Here is a 14,533-nt window from a genome sequence, read left to right as displayed (position 1 = left end):
ACACACACACACACACACACACACACACACACACACACACACACACACACACCACTATCACTATGGTATACCCAGAAGCCAGTTAGATGTAGAAATCAATAGAAACACAGTAAAACAGGGTGATTGTATTGAGCTGTATGTTCAACAGTGCTGATTAATCTGTTAAACTGGACCAGAGCTCCTGTCCTCACTCACTTTCTCGCTCGATGGGCTTCCATAAAGAATTTACCTGACCTCCTCCAGGCTTGGCAGGGGGAAGAGTAGTGTTTTGGTGACATGACATAATAACCATGTATCTAACCATCTGTAGCTGATGAACACAACACACATACTGTGTTGGATTGTGACTGGTGGGATTTTATTGCTTCAATCAGGTTTTGAATCTAACATGTTATTTTATCTCCACCTCGGTTTGTCACCCCCCTCTCTCTCATGCTCCCCCCTCTTTATTTTATACCCCCGCCACTCTATCTCTCGCTTTCTTATCCTCCTCTCTCCTCCATCTCCTCCTCCCTCCAGAGGTGGACTCGCTGCGTATCCTGCTCTACTCGGTAATCTTCCTCCTCAGTGTGTTTGGCAACCTGCTAATCATTGTGGTCCTGACGGTCAACAAGCGCATGAGGACGGTCACCAACTCCTTCCTGCTGTCCCTGGCGGTCAGCGACCTGATGATGGCCATCTTCTGCATGCCCTTCACCCTCATCCCCAACCTCCTGGAGGACTTCATCTTCGGTCCCGCCATGTGCAAGATAGTGGTTTACCTCATGGGTAAGAATGGGGAACGGGAAATGTTGAGGGCGGGTGTGGGAGATATCGAGGCTGGAGAAAATATTTAGTTATTGAGAGAGAGAGAGGAGGTATGGGAAGAGAGAGTGATGGAGGTATGGAGAGAGAACAACAAGAGTGATACAGACAGGATGGATATCTGTCTAACTTTCTGTCCCACTCATTCAGTGCCTTGCTCAAACTCTCTCTGTTATGCTCTAAGTATAAATCCAAAACCTAGGCTTACCCTCTTCATCAACCAGAGACTTCTCCAACCATATGACCATGAACTGTACCCCGGTTAGCATGAAAARGGAATGTGAAAGAAAGAAAGCAACGGTATGTCGTGGTAATTTCCTGTATTACTCAATAAAATGAGAGAGAGAGAGCCAACCACACACAAGTCAGAGTTATATTATAAATTCCATCTTTAATAATATATAAGCTTCACCAAAGCCCTTTTTTGACTCTCAGATCAATTCAGTGTCTATAAATGAATTCTCTGAGAGAGCTTACAAAACAATTCTTAGTTTCATTTATAGCCAAGATACACCCCTCTCAACTTACAAAGAATCCTTTACCCGAAAGAGGAGTATCCCATAGCTAGACAGTATCAGCTATAAATCATCGTTCAGTTTGGTCTCCCAAAACAAGGTTTCAATCTCATTCTTGGTACTTCACTGTCTACCAACACATTACCTCATCCAATGGCATATACAGTGGGGAGAACAAGTATTTGATACACTGCCAATTTTGCAGGTTTTCCTACTTACAAAGCATGTAGAGGTCTGTAATTTTTATCATAGGTACACTTCAACTGTGAGAGACGGAATCTAAAACAAAAATCCAGAAAATCATATTGTATGATTTTTAAGTAGTTAATTTGCATTTTATTGCATGACATAAGTATTTGATACATCAGAAAAGCAGATCTTAATATTTGGTACAGAAACCTTTGTTTGCAATTACAGAGAACATACGTTTCCTAGTATCTTGACCAGGTTTGCACACACTGCAGCAGGGATTTTGCCCACTCTTCCATACAGACCTTCTCCAGATCCTTCAGGTTTCGGGCTGTCGCTGGGCAATACGGACTTTCAGCTCCCTCCAAAGATTTCTATTGGGTTCAGGTCTGGAGACTGGCTAGGCCACTCCAGGACCTTGAGATGCTTCTTACGGAGCCACTCCTTAGTTGCCCTGGCTGTGTGTTTCGGTCGTTGGTCATGCTGGAAGACCCAGCCACGACCCATCTTCAATGCTCTTACTGAGGGAAGGAGGTTGTTGGCCAAGATCTCGCGATACATGGCCCCATCCATCCTCCCCTCAAAATTACAGACCTCTACATGCTTTGTAAGTAGGAAAACCTGCAAAATCGGCAGTGTATCAAATACTTGTTCTCGCCACTGTATCAATTGTCAATCCTAGATACTCCCAAACCTGGACAACCTCACTGAAGACAGTGAGCCTCTTAGGTCATATACCAGATCAAGATAAGGGCAACCTCAGAGGGGACATACAATGGTTCCAAACACTGCCTTACTCCTTCCCCCCATGAGAAAAGTAGGGAGTGACTGGCGTACAGACATTGTATGAGATAACTAACTGGTTCCCCATTAATAACGTCATCCCTTCACATGGTTTAGGAATAGTTACAGACACATTCCCATAAGAAATATAATGTTCCATTCTGTCCTCCTCCCCTTCTGATATTCTACATAGCACCACATGGTTTAACAGATACATTGACATATGAAGACAAGCCTGACCTCTCCCCTCTCTGGGCACCAAGTGACTAAGCCCTAGCTCAGAAGGGAAAATGCAACTGCCCACAGTATCTCGCAAGCATATGATAAAAATAACATCTTATCTATCTATGTTACCTAGCTAAGTCTGATTCTGCCACGACAGGTACTGTAGTTTTAATATAGCCAATTGAAATTTTGCACTAGTGAGTTTGAGCATCTCATTTAGGATGCCATCAGGTATGCATGTTTTTTTATTTTTTATTTGAGAGCCTGAAGTTTCTTATAGAGCTCCTGGTCAGTAATTGGGGAGTCCAATGAATTTTGATTGTCCTTTATAGCTTTTTCTAATCCATTCAACTTCTCATGAATTTGGCGTTGTTCTGCGTTTGTGTCAATTTGAACGGTGTTGTAGAGTGTTTTAAAATGGGTTGTCCATATGTCAAGATTTTGAATCGCTAATTCCTCTTGTTTAGATTTTTTATTTTTTTTCCAATTTGCCAGAAGTTGTTTGTGTTTATGGACTCCTCAATTAGTGTCAGCTGCTTGCTGTTGTACTGTGCTTTTTTTGTTCTGAGTGTACGTTTATAGAGTTTTAAAGTCTCACAGTAATGAATGCGTAATTCACCATTATTTGGGTCTCTGTGCTTTTGGTTGGATAGTGTTCTAATTTTTTTCCTTATAATTTTACAATCTGCATCAAACCAGTTGTCATCTGTGATCTTTTTTGTTTAGTTTTTTATCAATTTCAATTGTGCTTCTTTTGCCTTTTGCCTGAATATATAGTTGATGTTTTGTATTGCTAGATTGATGCCTTCTTTACTGTGAGTGAATATGGTTTCCAGAAAGTTATCTAAGAGTGTTTGGATATTTTGGTTACTGGTTGCTTTCTGGTATTCTTCTGTGCTGTTTTGGGCCCATCTGTATGAATTTCTGATGTTGTACAGCTTACTGGGCTGTGAATGTCTGGTTGTTTCCAGGTCTGTTCTTTTGAGGAACAACGTAATTTGGCTGTGATCAGACAGAGGTGTTAGTGGCTTGACAGTGAATGAGCTGAGAGAGAAGGGGTCAATGTCTGTGATCATATAGTCTACTGTACTGTGGCCAAGAGGTGAGCAGTAGGTGAATCTCCCCAAAGAGTCCCCCCGTAACCTACCAATGACAAAGTACAGACCCAGGCTTCTACAGAGCTGCAACAGATCCCTTCCGTTTTTGTTGACGGTGCTGTCACTGTTGTTTCTATGGGGGAGATTAAGACAGTTAGAAACAGTATGGCCTGTAATAAAGCTGTCCCCTCGTGTGCTCGTTAGATCAGGTAGTGTTCCTGTGCGCGCATTTGTGTCCCCACAGATGAGCACATTTCCCTGGGCCTGGAAATAGCACGTCTCTTCCTCAAGGGTGGGGAAGATCTCTTCTGAGTAATATGGGGATTCTAAGAGGGGGGATATATATTGCGCAAAGGAACACATKTTTTTCTGTCAGTACAAGTTKTTTTTTCAGTTTTAACCAAATGTGATATTTACCAATTTTGAGGGGATCAATTAGATTTTGTAGTTCGGATTTGTACCAAATGATCAATCCTCCAGAGTCTCTGCCTCTATTGACAGAGCTGTGTTTCTGTGATGGCACAATTACCTCTCTGTAGCCTGTGGGACAGTGAGTGACAATGTCAGCCTTACACCATGTCTCCTGCAGAATGATGACGTCAACATCTTTAAGATTTTTGTTGAACTCCAGTAAACTCTTCAGTCCAAAGGTTGATGAGTTTAGGCCCTGAATGTTCCACATGCTAACTGATAGCGATTTCATGTTCCAAAAGAAAGAGTAGCAGTCAGAAATACAGTAACTACTAACTAATACGTTGTTAAGAGTGAGATAAACCGGATAGCAGCTAACATTCTTTCTGTTGTATATATAAATATTCTTATTCAAGTCTTATTTTAGTCAATTCTAGTACAATAGGTGTGTGTGTGTGTGTGTGTGTGTGTGTGTGTGTGTGTGTGTGTGTGCGTGCGTGCTGCGTGCGTGCGTGCGTGCGGCGTGCGTGCGTGCGTGCGTGGTGTGTTAGGGCAGTTAAGTGCAGATGTATTGGTGGAGCTGTTTAATCTCACTTAATCCTACAGTTCTCCTGTCCTCTGACGACCTCTGCGTAGCTGCGCTGGTCCTGCTGTTGGGCCCTGTGGAGTGGAGGAGGGCCAGTTCTGGGCCGTGGGGCTTCCTCTCTGGTCTGGTAGGGGTGGTGGTCTGGTGCGGGGTAGTAGGCTGGGCCCGGTCKGGTCTGGCTAAGCCGATGGAAGTGGTGATGCTCTGGTGGTGGGTGGGGCCTGTGGAGTGCGCTGGGTCTGGTGGGGCTGGGGCTCCTTGTTGGTGCAGTGGTCTGGCAGGGGTCTCTGGGTGGTCCTCTGTGCAGTGCGGCATGGGGTGTTTGTCTACCAAGTGCCACGTCCTTTAGAGACTTGGCAAACATCCCTACTGTCTGCTTCCTCAGGTGGGAGTGGTCGTGCAGATGCTCTGGGGTGATTGTTGGGTGGTGAGCGTGGGAGTTGGGGAACCGCTCAGAGGCCCTCTCTGCTACTCTGTTGACCAGGCTGCCTACTCTCTCCTGCTCCTATCGCAGGTTGTTGGTGCCGGTGTGAATAATAATGTGGCCTGGTGTGCCAAAGTCAGGCTGGGACAGGATGTGGAGTGCATCCTGTGTTTTTGGGCACCATATGTTGCACACCTTGTGTTGGGGGAAGAGTTTATCTTCTTGGATGAATTTCCCATTTGAGTCAATGAGGATGGCCACCTCAGTGGGTTTTACCAGATTAGTGCGTTTACGGTCTGGGGCTGGAGTACACAGGGCCTGTGTACATGGAGGGGTGTGTGGGGGTGTGTCGGGGGGGCCAGAGAGCTTTTCTCTGTAGTAGGTGTCCCCATGTGAGTCTCCTTGTTGACTGGGGGTGTGGGTAAAGTGTTGTCGGTATGGGGGGGTAGTGGGTAAAGGTGGGTCAGTGGGGGTGTTAGGGGTGGTGAGGGGCTGCAGCTTCTCTCTGGGAGTGTCTACAGTCTGTTCTCTGTGCTGTAGCACTCCCTTGATGACAGACAACTCCTTTTCCATCCCCTCCTTTACCTGCACCAGCTCTCTCCTCATGGTGGCCTTTACCTCCTCAAGCACTGTGGTAAGGCTCTCTCTCAGCTCCTGGACAGAGTTCTTCAGCTGTGTCCTGCACTGGTTGATCTGGTCCTGTAGAAGCTCTGTGTCTGGGCTGATGGTGGTGTAGCTGGGGGGCTGCTCCTTCAGCTCAGTAACCCATGCATGGGACAAAGTAATTTTTCCAACAATTGTTTACAGACAGATTATTTCACTTATAATTCACTGTATCACAATTCCAGTGGGTCAGAAGTTTACATACACTAAGTTGACTGTGCCTTTAAACAGCTTGGAAAATTCCAGAAAATGATGACATGGCTTTATAAGTTTCTGAAAGGCTAATTGACATAATTTGAGTCAATTGGAGGTGTACCTGTGGATGTATTTCAAGGCCTACCTTCAAACTCAGTGCTTCTTTGCTTGACATCATGGGAAAGTCAAAAGGAATCAGGCAAGATCTCAGAAAAATACTTGTAGACCTCCACAAGTCTGGTTCATCCTTGGGAGCAATTTACTAACGCCTGAAACTACCACATTCATCTGTACAAACAATAGTGCGCAAGTATAAACACCATGGGACCACGCAGCCGTCATACCGCTCAGGAAGGAGACGCATTCTGTCTCCGATAAATGAACGTACTTTGGTGCAAAAAGTGCAAATCAATCCCAGAACAACAGCAAAGGACCTTGTGAATATGCTATATCCACAGTAAAACAAGTCCTATATCGACAGAACCTGAAAGGCCGTTCAGCAAGGAAGAAGCCACTGCTCCAAAACCGCCATAGAAAAGCCAGACCACGGTTTGCAACTGCACATGGGGACAAAGATGTCCTCTGGTCTGATGAAACAAAAATAGAACTGTTTGGCCATAATGACCATCGCTATGTTTTGAGGAAAAAGGGGGAGGCTTGCAAGCCGAAGAACACCATCCCAACCGTGAAGCACGGGGGTGGCAGCATCATGTTGTGGGGTTACTTTGCTGCAGGAGGGACTGGTGCACTTCACAAAATAGATGGCATCATGAGGGAAGGAAAATTATCTGGATATTTTTAAGCAACATCTCAAGACATCAGTCAGGAAGTTAAAGCTTGGTCGCAAATGGATCTTCCAAATGGACAATGACCCCAAGCATACTGCCAAAGTCGTGGTAAAATGGCTTAAGGACAACAAAGTCAAGGTATTGGAGCGGCCATCACAAAGCCCTGACCTCAATCCTATAGAAKAWTTTTGGGCAGAACTGAAAAAAACGTGTGCGAGCAAGGAGGCCTACAAACCTGACTCATTTTCACCATCTCTGTCAGGAGGAATGGGCCGAAATTCACCAAATTTCTTGTGGGAAGCTTGTGGAAGGCTTCCTGACACGTTTGACCCAAGTGAATCAATTTAAAGGCAATTCTACCAAATACTAATTGAGTGTATGTGAACTTCTGACCCACTGGGAATGTGATGAAATAAATAAAAGCTGAAACAAATCATTCTGTCTACTATTATTCTGACATTTCACATTCTTAAAATAAAGTGGTGATCCTAACTGACCTAAGACAGGGAATTTTTACTAGGATTAAATGTCAGCAAATGTGAAAAACTGAGTTTAAAAGTATTTGGCAAAAGTGTATGTAAACTTCAGACTTCAACTGTGTATAATCTAAACTCTTAAGTTTTGTTTGTTATCTAGTTACTTTTTCTTTATTTTCCAACAGGTGTTTCCGTGAGTATCTCCACCTTCAGCCTGGTTGCCATAGCAATTGAGCGCTACAGCGCCATCTGCAACCCGCTAAAGTCACGGGCGTGGCAGACCCGTTCCCATGCCTACCGGGTGATCGCCGCCACCTGGCTCCTGTCCTTCATGATCATGACCCCCTACCCCGTGTTCAGCACCTGGTCCATGTCCCCTCTGAGGACAACATCACCATCGCACGCATGTGTCGCCATATCTGGCCCCAAGGGAGGTGGAGCAGACCTGGTGAGTGTGTGTGTCTGTGTATGCGTGTGTGTGTGTGTGGGTGTGTGGTGGGTGTGTGTGGGTGTGTTTGGTGGTGGGGAGTGTGGGTGTGTGTGATGTGGGTGGTGGGTGTGTTTGGTAGGTGGGGAGTGTGGGTGTGTGTGGATGGGTGGGTGTGTTTGGGTGGGTGGGGAGTGTGGGTGTGTGTGTGTGGTGGGTGTGTTTGGGTGGTGGGGAGTGTGGGTGGTGTGGGTGGTGTGTTTGGGTGGGTGGGGAGTGTGGGTGTGTGTGGATGGGTGGGGAGTGTGGGTGTGTGTGGATGGGTGGGTGGGGAGTGTGTTGTGGTGGTGTGTGTGTGTGTGTGTGTGTGTGTGTGTGTGTGTGTGTGTGTGTGTGTGTGTGTGTGTGTGTGTGTGTGTGTGTGTGTGTGTGTGTGTGTGTGTGTGGTGTGTGTGGTGTGTGTGTGTGTGTGTGTGTGTGTGTGTGTGGGTGTGTGTGTGTGGGTGTGTTTGGGTGGGTGGGGAGTGTGGGTGTGTGTGGATGGGTGTGTTTTGGGTTGGTGGGGAGTGTGGGTGTGTGTGGGTGGGTGGGTGTTGTTGGGTGGTGGGTGGGGAGTGTGTGTGTGGTGTGTGTGTGTGTGTGTGTGTGTTGTTGTGTGTGTGGGTGTGTGTGGGTGGGTGTGTTTGGGTGGGTGGGAGTGTGGGTGTGTGTGGATGGGTGGGTGTGGTTTTGGGTGGATGGGGGAGTGTGGGTGTGTGTGGATCGGTGGTTGTGTTTGGGTGGATGGGGAGTGTGGTGTGTGTGGATGGGTGTGTTTGGGTGGGTGGGGAGTGTGGGTGTGTGTGGGTGGGTGGGGAGTGTGGGTGTGTGTGGATGGGTACATACTCATACTCATCTTACTTTTTGCTTACTACTGTTTTCCTAATACTTACTTTTATGGGGTTTGGATGGAACTGTATTTACAAAGAAAGGAAAATCTGCCTACACTTATGAATTGATGATACAGAAATATTGTGTTTGTATACACAATAAACCGATCACTAGAATGCTCTCAACAGCAAAATAATTTAAACTTGTTCTCCAGCTGACCATTTCCCACCAGAGAAGCCATTAATCTGTCATTGTAGTAGAAGTGCATCCCAGGTCACCAGGTGCATTGTGGATGACTGTAGGGCTCCCCTGGGGAAGAAATTAGACACAGCCTGTGTACAGTACAAGACGTACTGATGTTCTCTCATTATTATTTTATATTGGTAGCCTACTGCCATAACCACTTATTGGTGGAGTGAAGTCCTGTGAGAAAAAGACACTTGAGGCTTTCCAGTCTACAGAAAAGAACAGCTATAGTCCAGTGGAGGCTCTTCAGTGGAGGAAGGCGAGGACATCCTCCTCAGTGAATTTCATAGAAATAAAAATAGTGAAACATTTAAAAAGTTATCCTTTTTACATAAAACTATACATAAAAATATTCACGTCACCAAATAATTGTTTAAAACACACTGTTTTGCAATGAAGGTCTATGGTAGCCTCAGCAGCACTTTGTAGGGTAGCACTATGGTGTAGCCAGAGGACAGCTAGCTTCCAACCTCCTCTGGGTACATTGACTTCAATACAAAATCTAGGAGGCTCATGGTTCGCACCCCATTCCATAGACTTACACAGTAATTCTGCCAACTTCTGGAGGACATCCTCCAACCTATCAGAGCTCTTGCAGCATGGACTGACATGTTGTCCACCCAATCAAAGGATCATAGAATAAATCTAGTAATGAACGCATACGCTACAGCTAGCTAGCACTGCAGTGCATAAACTGTGGTGAGTAGTAGATTCAAAGAGAGAGAAAGACAATAGTTGAACAGTTTTGAACAAATTAATTTATTAAAAAATGAATGAGGAGCGAGAGAGAGAGAACTAACGTTAACTAACTCACTTTTGTACATCGCACTGGTTTGTATAATTGACCTTATTTTAAAGCCCAAAAAACGTAATACCTCCAGATCAACTGTAATATCAATACCATTGTAAAGCACAATTTCTCCCCTTTCCAACAAAATCAATGACGAGAACCTTCATGATGCCCATCTCTGCATGATTCAAGAAGGCAATGAGCTCCGTCGGGTCTTTTTAAAAATGGTGGGTGGGGAAGCGAACTCTATTGCGTGATAGTGAAATGGAGAGATATTTTGTGTGGGGAAACAGCTTTTTTCACCCGATCTGTCCAACTTATCACCTTATCACCTCTAAAATGTAAATAAAATACTATAAAGAGTTTATATAATGTGTCATTACATACCTATTTGAAGGTTTGTGTCGAATATGAATCAGTTTTTTAGGGCGGTGGTAAAGTTATCTTCAGAAGTAAATAGCGGCTGTCGCAGCTTTTGAGAGTCATGATGGCTTGCAGTGATGACGCAAAAAATTACTAGGTATACCCCTTACCCTGTGCCTTTCTTATTTTTAAACAGTGAGAGAAGCACTGCACCTTGTGGAGAGAGGCTGTAAGACACAGAATTAGTTGCTTTATGCGTGCTGTACATTGCGTCATGACACGTCACAATTTAAAGTACATCCTTGGAGGGGTCAGTTTTTTCAACTTTTCTCCAATACTATTGAGTCAATCAACGCTTAAATAGAAACGTAGTTCACACCCCAGATTTTGATGTAAACACAGTTGCTACAGTCCCATTAGTTTTCATTGCAGCCTTGTGCGGAATAGGATTAGTCACGAGTTTTGCAAACTCAAACACCCAGCTCAACCAGATGGATGCTATGTTAGCTAGCTGGCTATGACTATCCAACACTGGAACTCTTCCAGGTAAGCTTTATGTTTGACTAAATTATTGCCTGCCGGTGTAACTGCTAAACTGCTTACTGTCTGTACACTGTACTGCATGATTGTAGCAGGTTTACTAATGCAGTTGTTCTATTAGCTATGTTGACTATGACGTTACTTTAGCCAATGTGGTGACAACAATGTAGGCTGTCTGTAGCGGTTATGATATGAAGGTTTGATTTTGTAAAGTTTTTTTTTGCCTGGTCACAGACAGCTGATGTGTTGTGCATTGAAGTCCACAGGCGAAGGGAAAGGTGAGAGGAGGAGAGCACGTAGATGCGAGAAGGAATACAACAGGCTGTTTCTGTGGCTATGAAAGTGAACTATTTGCGTGTGATCAGGGGTGTATTCATTCCTTAGATTCTGTTGAAAAACCTTTCTTAAATGGAAGCAAACGTAACGAAACGGGGATAAACATACCTGAGTTCTTTCAATAGAAATTCTCATTTGCAACTGTTGGACTAATGATTACAGCCTAGATCAGCTAGATGCAGGCAAGTTTGTGCAAGGCAGTATAGAATGTGTCACTGTCTGTCCATCTGTCAATGTCTGTCACCTCAAATCTTTCTCTCGACCTGTGTGCACCTATGCTGTAAACTTTCATTCCTAGGCTAGGTTCTAGTAACCTCATGATGGGTATAGGGAAAAGTTMAGTATCAATGATGTTACATTGAACTAGGTGAATAGAATATGAATAACAGTCATCCAATATGCTGTAATAGAAATAAGGCCATGCTCATAAAAAAAATGAACATCCTCGCTCATCTTAAACGGCACCGACTTCCATTGTTATAGTCAGTAAGAGAGCCTTGAGAGAGAAGCACACCTCAACAGTTTTGTTTTGTTTGGGTCTTTCCCTCCAAAGCAGGCTCAGGGGTAGCCTAGTCTCACGGTTTATGCATCGCCCTCCAGTATCTCCACCAGTACTACCTCCGGTCTCGGCCTCGCTAACCTCATAACCTCTCAACCCCTTACTCTCTTTCACATCTTACGATCTCTCTAACCCTCTAATTCTTCTTCTCCATCTTCTTCATTGCTCTCTTTCTATTGCCTCCTCGTCCCTTCTCCATCTGTTTGTCTGTCCGTCTCTCTTTACCTCTCTCTCTGCCTCCCCTCAACCCTTCATTCCTCATCTCATCATCCCTCATCCCTCATCCCCGCTCTCTGAGGAACTCGTACATGTAAATGTTAACTTGTTAAGTGTGTTCTGTCTTCCACTGTGTGTTAACATCCAGTGCTGTCATTCACAGGGCTCTCTGGGGTTCCTCTCCAACCTCTCGGTTGTCAGACATCCATTTGAAATCGCTATTGAGATGAATCAAATACAGAAAACGTTCTCTTGACCTTTTCTTCCACTCAGGGTTTAATTGTGAGTTACAAAGGCTAGAACACTACGAACCAAAAATAAGAAAAAAWAWTTCAATGGAAAATGCATGCAAATCAAATTATTCTAAACTGCTACCGGCTCTCTTATGATTGAGGAATATAATTATAATGGCCGTGGTAACTCTTCAAAGGAAAACCCACATTTTTTTCAATGAGCTATTAAGGCTATCATTCATGTGACTTTCCCAAGAGCGGTAGTTTAATTCTAACAATTCCCATTCTCAATTCACCAGATCAATGTTTCTAGGAAGATGTAGCCTTGGTTTTGGCACTATTACTTGTATTCTGAAATTGTATTTAGTCACTAGAATTGATTGTACCCGTTTAAGACTTTTATTGTGAAGCACTTCATTATTCCCAGAAGCGACCTGCTTGTGTCTGAGTCAAGGAGAAGGAGCTATTATGTCGATGTGATTATTGGCTGTTCTTGTGACAGAGAACTAATACAAGACAAAATACTTTATCTGTTGTAACCTGTAAGTTATTTTATTCTAAGTCACACGTGTCCTCTGGAGAAGAGAGTATAATATATAGAATATTCACAATCAAGACATTACGCTTACAAATGTATTTAGAGTTCCTCTTTCCACATATTTTGTCCTTCATGATGACAACTAGTTGGAATGGATAGTATAAGAAACACCATCGTGGTGTCTTCTATACTGTTAGGGTAGTAACCAATATTCCCTGTAWTTTTTTTCAGCACTGAGCAAATTTCAGATCTACTGAGCACAAACTCGAACATTGTCAAAATCCTGTACAACTTCTGGCATGCGTTTATTGTGAACACTGAGGCTGTACCTGCTTTAAGTTACAGTTATAACAGTGGCGAAGTAGGCTACTGTGGCTATTTGATCACTATGTAGGCCTATCAGAGTGGCCTACGATCAAAAACAAATTCAGCCTACAGCAGCAGCCAATGTGTGGTTGGCCTACATTCTGTGAAACTTTAGGAAAATATATGCAGGGCTTGACAATAACCTGTTTAGTCACTTGTCCTTCAGACAAGGAGGTGAATGAAAATGTGTTGTTTGATACAAGAAACCCCTTTACAAAATAAAGCTCATTATTATTCCCATACAATTATTACAGAGAATCAGACAAATTATGCTACCCTCTGTCTATTGGCTACTTAGCTTATTCAAGCCTGTCTCAAAATATAACCCTGCCCCTTTGAGACAGAAACAATGCTCTTTACCTGACTTTTCAAAGATGGCTAGAAATGCACACGTTTTGTGCTCTTGTAGGAAGCAGCTACTCCCCATTGCTGACTAGAAATGAGCTATAASTCGGCTAATAACTCCCTTACTAGCAAAGAATATGAACAAATGTGCACACATGGCTACATGCAGCTCTCGCTTTGATCTCACAACAAGCACATCTACTCACGACCACTCATGCTGTAAACACAGTCCAGTTCAAAGTGAATGGCACAGACCATATATAGCAATGGTCTATTTGCATATAGGGGTACTGCAGCTCTGATTGGTTATACCGCACCGGTCTGTAGAGTATGGGCTGAGTCGTGCCTGTCAATGCAATAGAATACTACTCTGGTGCATTCTCCCTACAATAAAACCTCTTGCATAGTTAGATTTGCATACTAAGTCTTGCATAGTTCGTTTGTTTTGGTATGTTGCATTGAAAGTGGCTAATATTGGCAATTCCCACAGTAGAGGGAAACGTTGATAGTCCTAACTAAAGGGGTCAATTAGAAAGTTGAGTGGAGTTCAATCTCGTGCTTCTCAGCACGGGCTGATATTTCTTCTGCATGGCAGTCCAAGGGGTGCTGCAAGCCCGCACACTCACACAGCTTAGAGGAAACATTGGTAGTAACCATTTTGTCATGTCTCCTCCGGTTGAATCCCAGCAAAGATATTCAAGAACTGCCTAACCTCTTTCTGGAAGTCTCCCGTAAGCGAGCCCTCTTCTTTTATGCATCTATCATAGGCTCCCGAGTGGCACAGTGGTCTAAGGCATTGCATCTTACTGCTAGAGGCATCCCTACAGACCCTGGTTCGATTCCAAGCGGTATCACAACCGGCTGTGATTGGGAGTCCCATAGGGCAGTGCACAATTGGCCCAGCGTCGTCCAGGTTAGGGTTTGACCGGGTAGGCCGTCATTGTAAATAATAATTTGTTCTTTACTGACTTGCCTAGTTAAATAAAGGTTAAATAAAAAATAAAATATCAGTACTCCTTGTGGAAGCTGTCCTCAGGCACAGATCTAGGATCAGCTTATCCTCCAAAAGTCCTAACCTTAATCATTAGAGGGGTAAGGTACAACTGACTTGTTAATCCCAGTTCCTGTGTGTGTCCCAGGAACATGATGTTGCTGCTTACGCTCTTTGTTGTTCCGGGTGTTGTGATGATCGTAGCCTATGGACTTATCTCCAGAGAGCTGTACCGGGGAATCCAGTTTGAGCTGGGTCAGAAGACATCATCCCCCGGTGAGTCCTTCATTACTGTTATTTAATTATTCACACATGTATTCACTTCTTTCAGCAGCTGGGTTAGTGAGAAGACATTAGAATGCGGAATTGGCATGAACAACAAATGTTAGCATTTTAGTACTGAACATATTGTGTATCTTCTAGTTTCTGCCCATTAGTGTTTCCCAGATGTTTTAATTATGATCCAGATTATCTTGGATTTGAGTGCGCACTCTCTCTCTCTCTCTCTCTCTCTCTCTCTCTCTCTCTCTCTCTCTCTCTCTCTCTCTCTCTCTCTC

The 14,533-nt window shown here is 44.0% G+C and overlaps 1 pseudogene; it reads left to right on the top strand.

Annotated features, from left to right (window-relative positions):
* Positions 1 to 14,533, top strand: part of LOC111959359 (cholecystokinin receptor-like) — a 61,990-nt pseudogene that overhangs the window by 41,027 nt on the left and 6,430 nt on the right.

This window comes from Salvelinus sp. IW2-2015, linkage group LG36 (genome assembly GCF_002910315.2).
Source record: "Salvelinus sp. IW2-2015 linkage group LG36, ASM291031v2, whole genome shotgun sequence".
NCBI lineage: Eukaryota > Metazoa > Chordata > Actinopteri > Salmoniformes > Salmonidae > Salvelinus > Salvelinus sp. IW2-2015.
The sequence above is the reverse complement of the archived record's forward strand: the minus strand, read 5'-3'. Positions and strand labels throughout refer to the sequence as shown.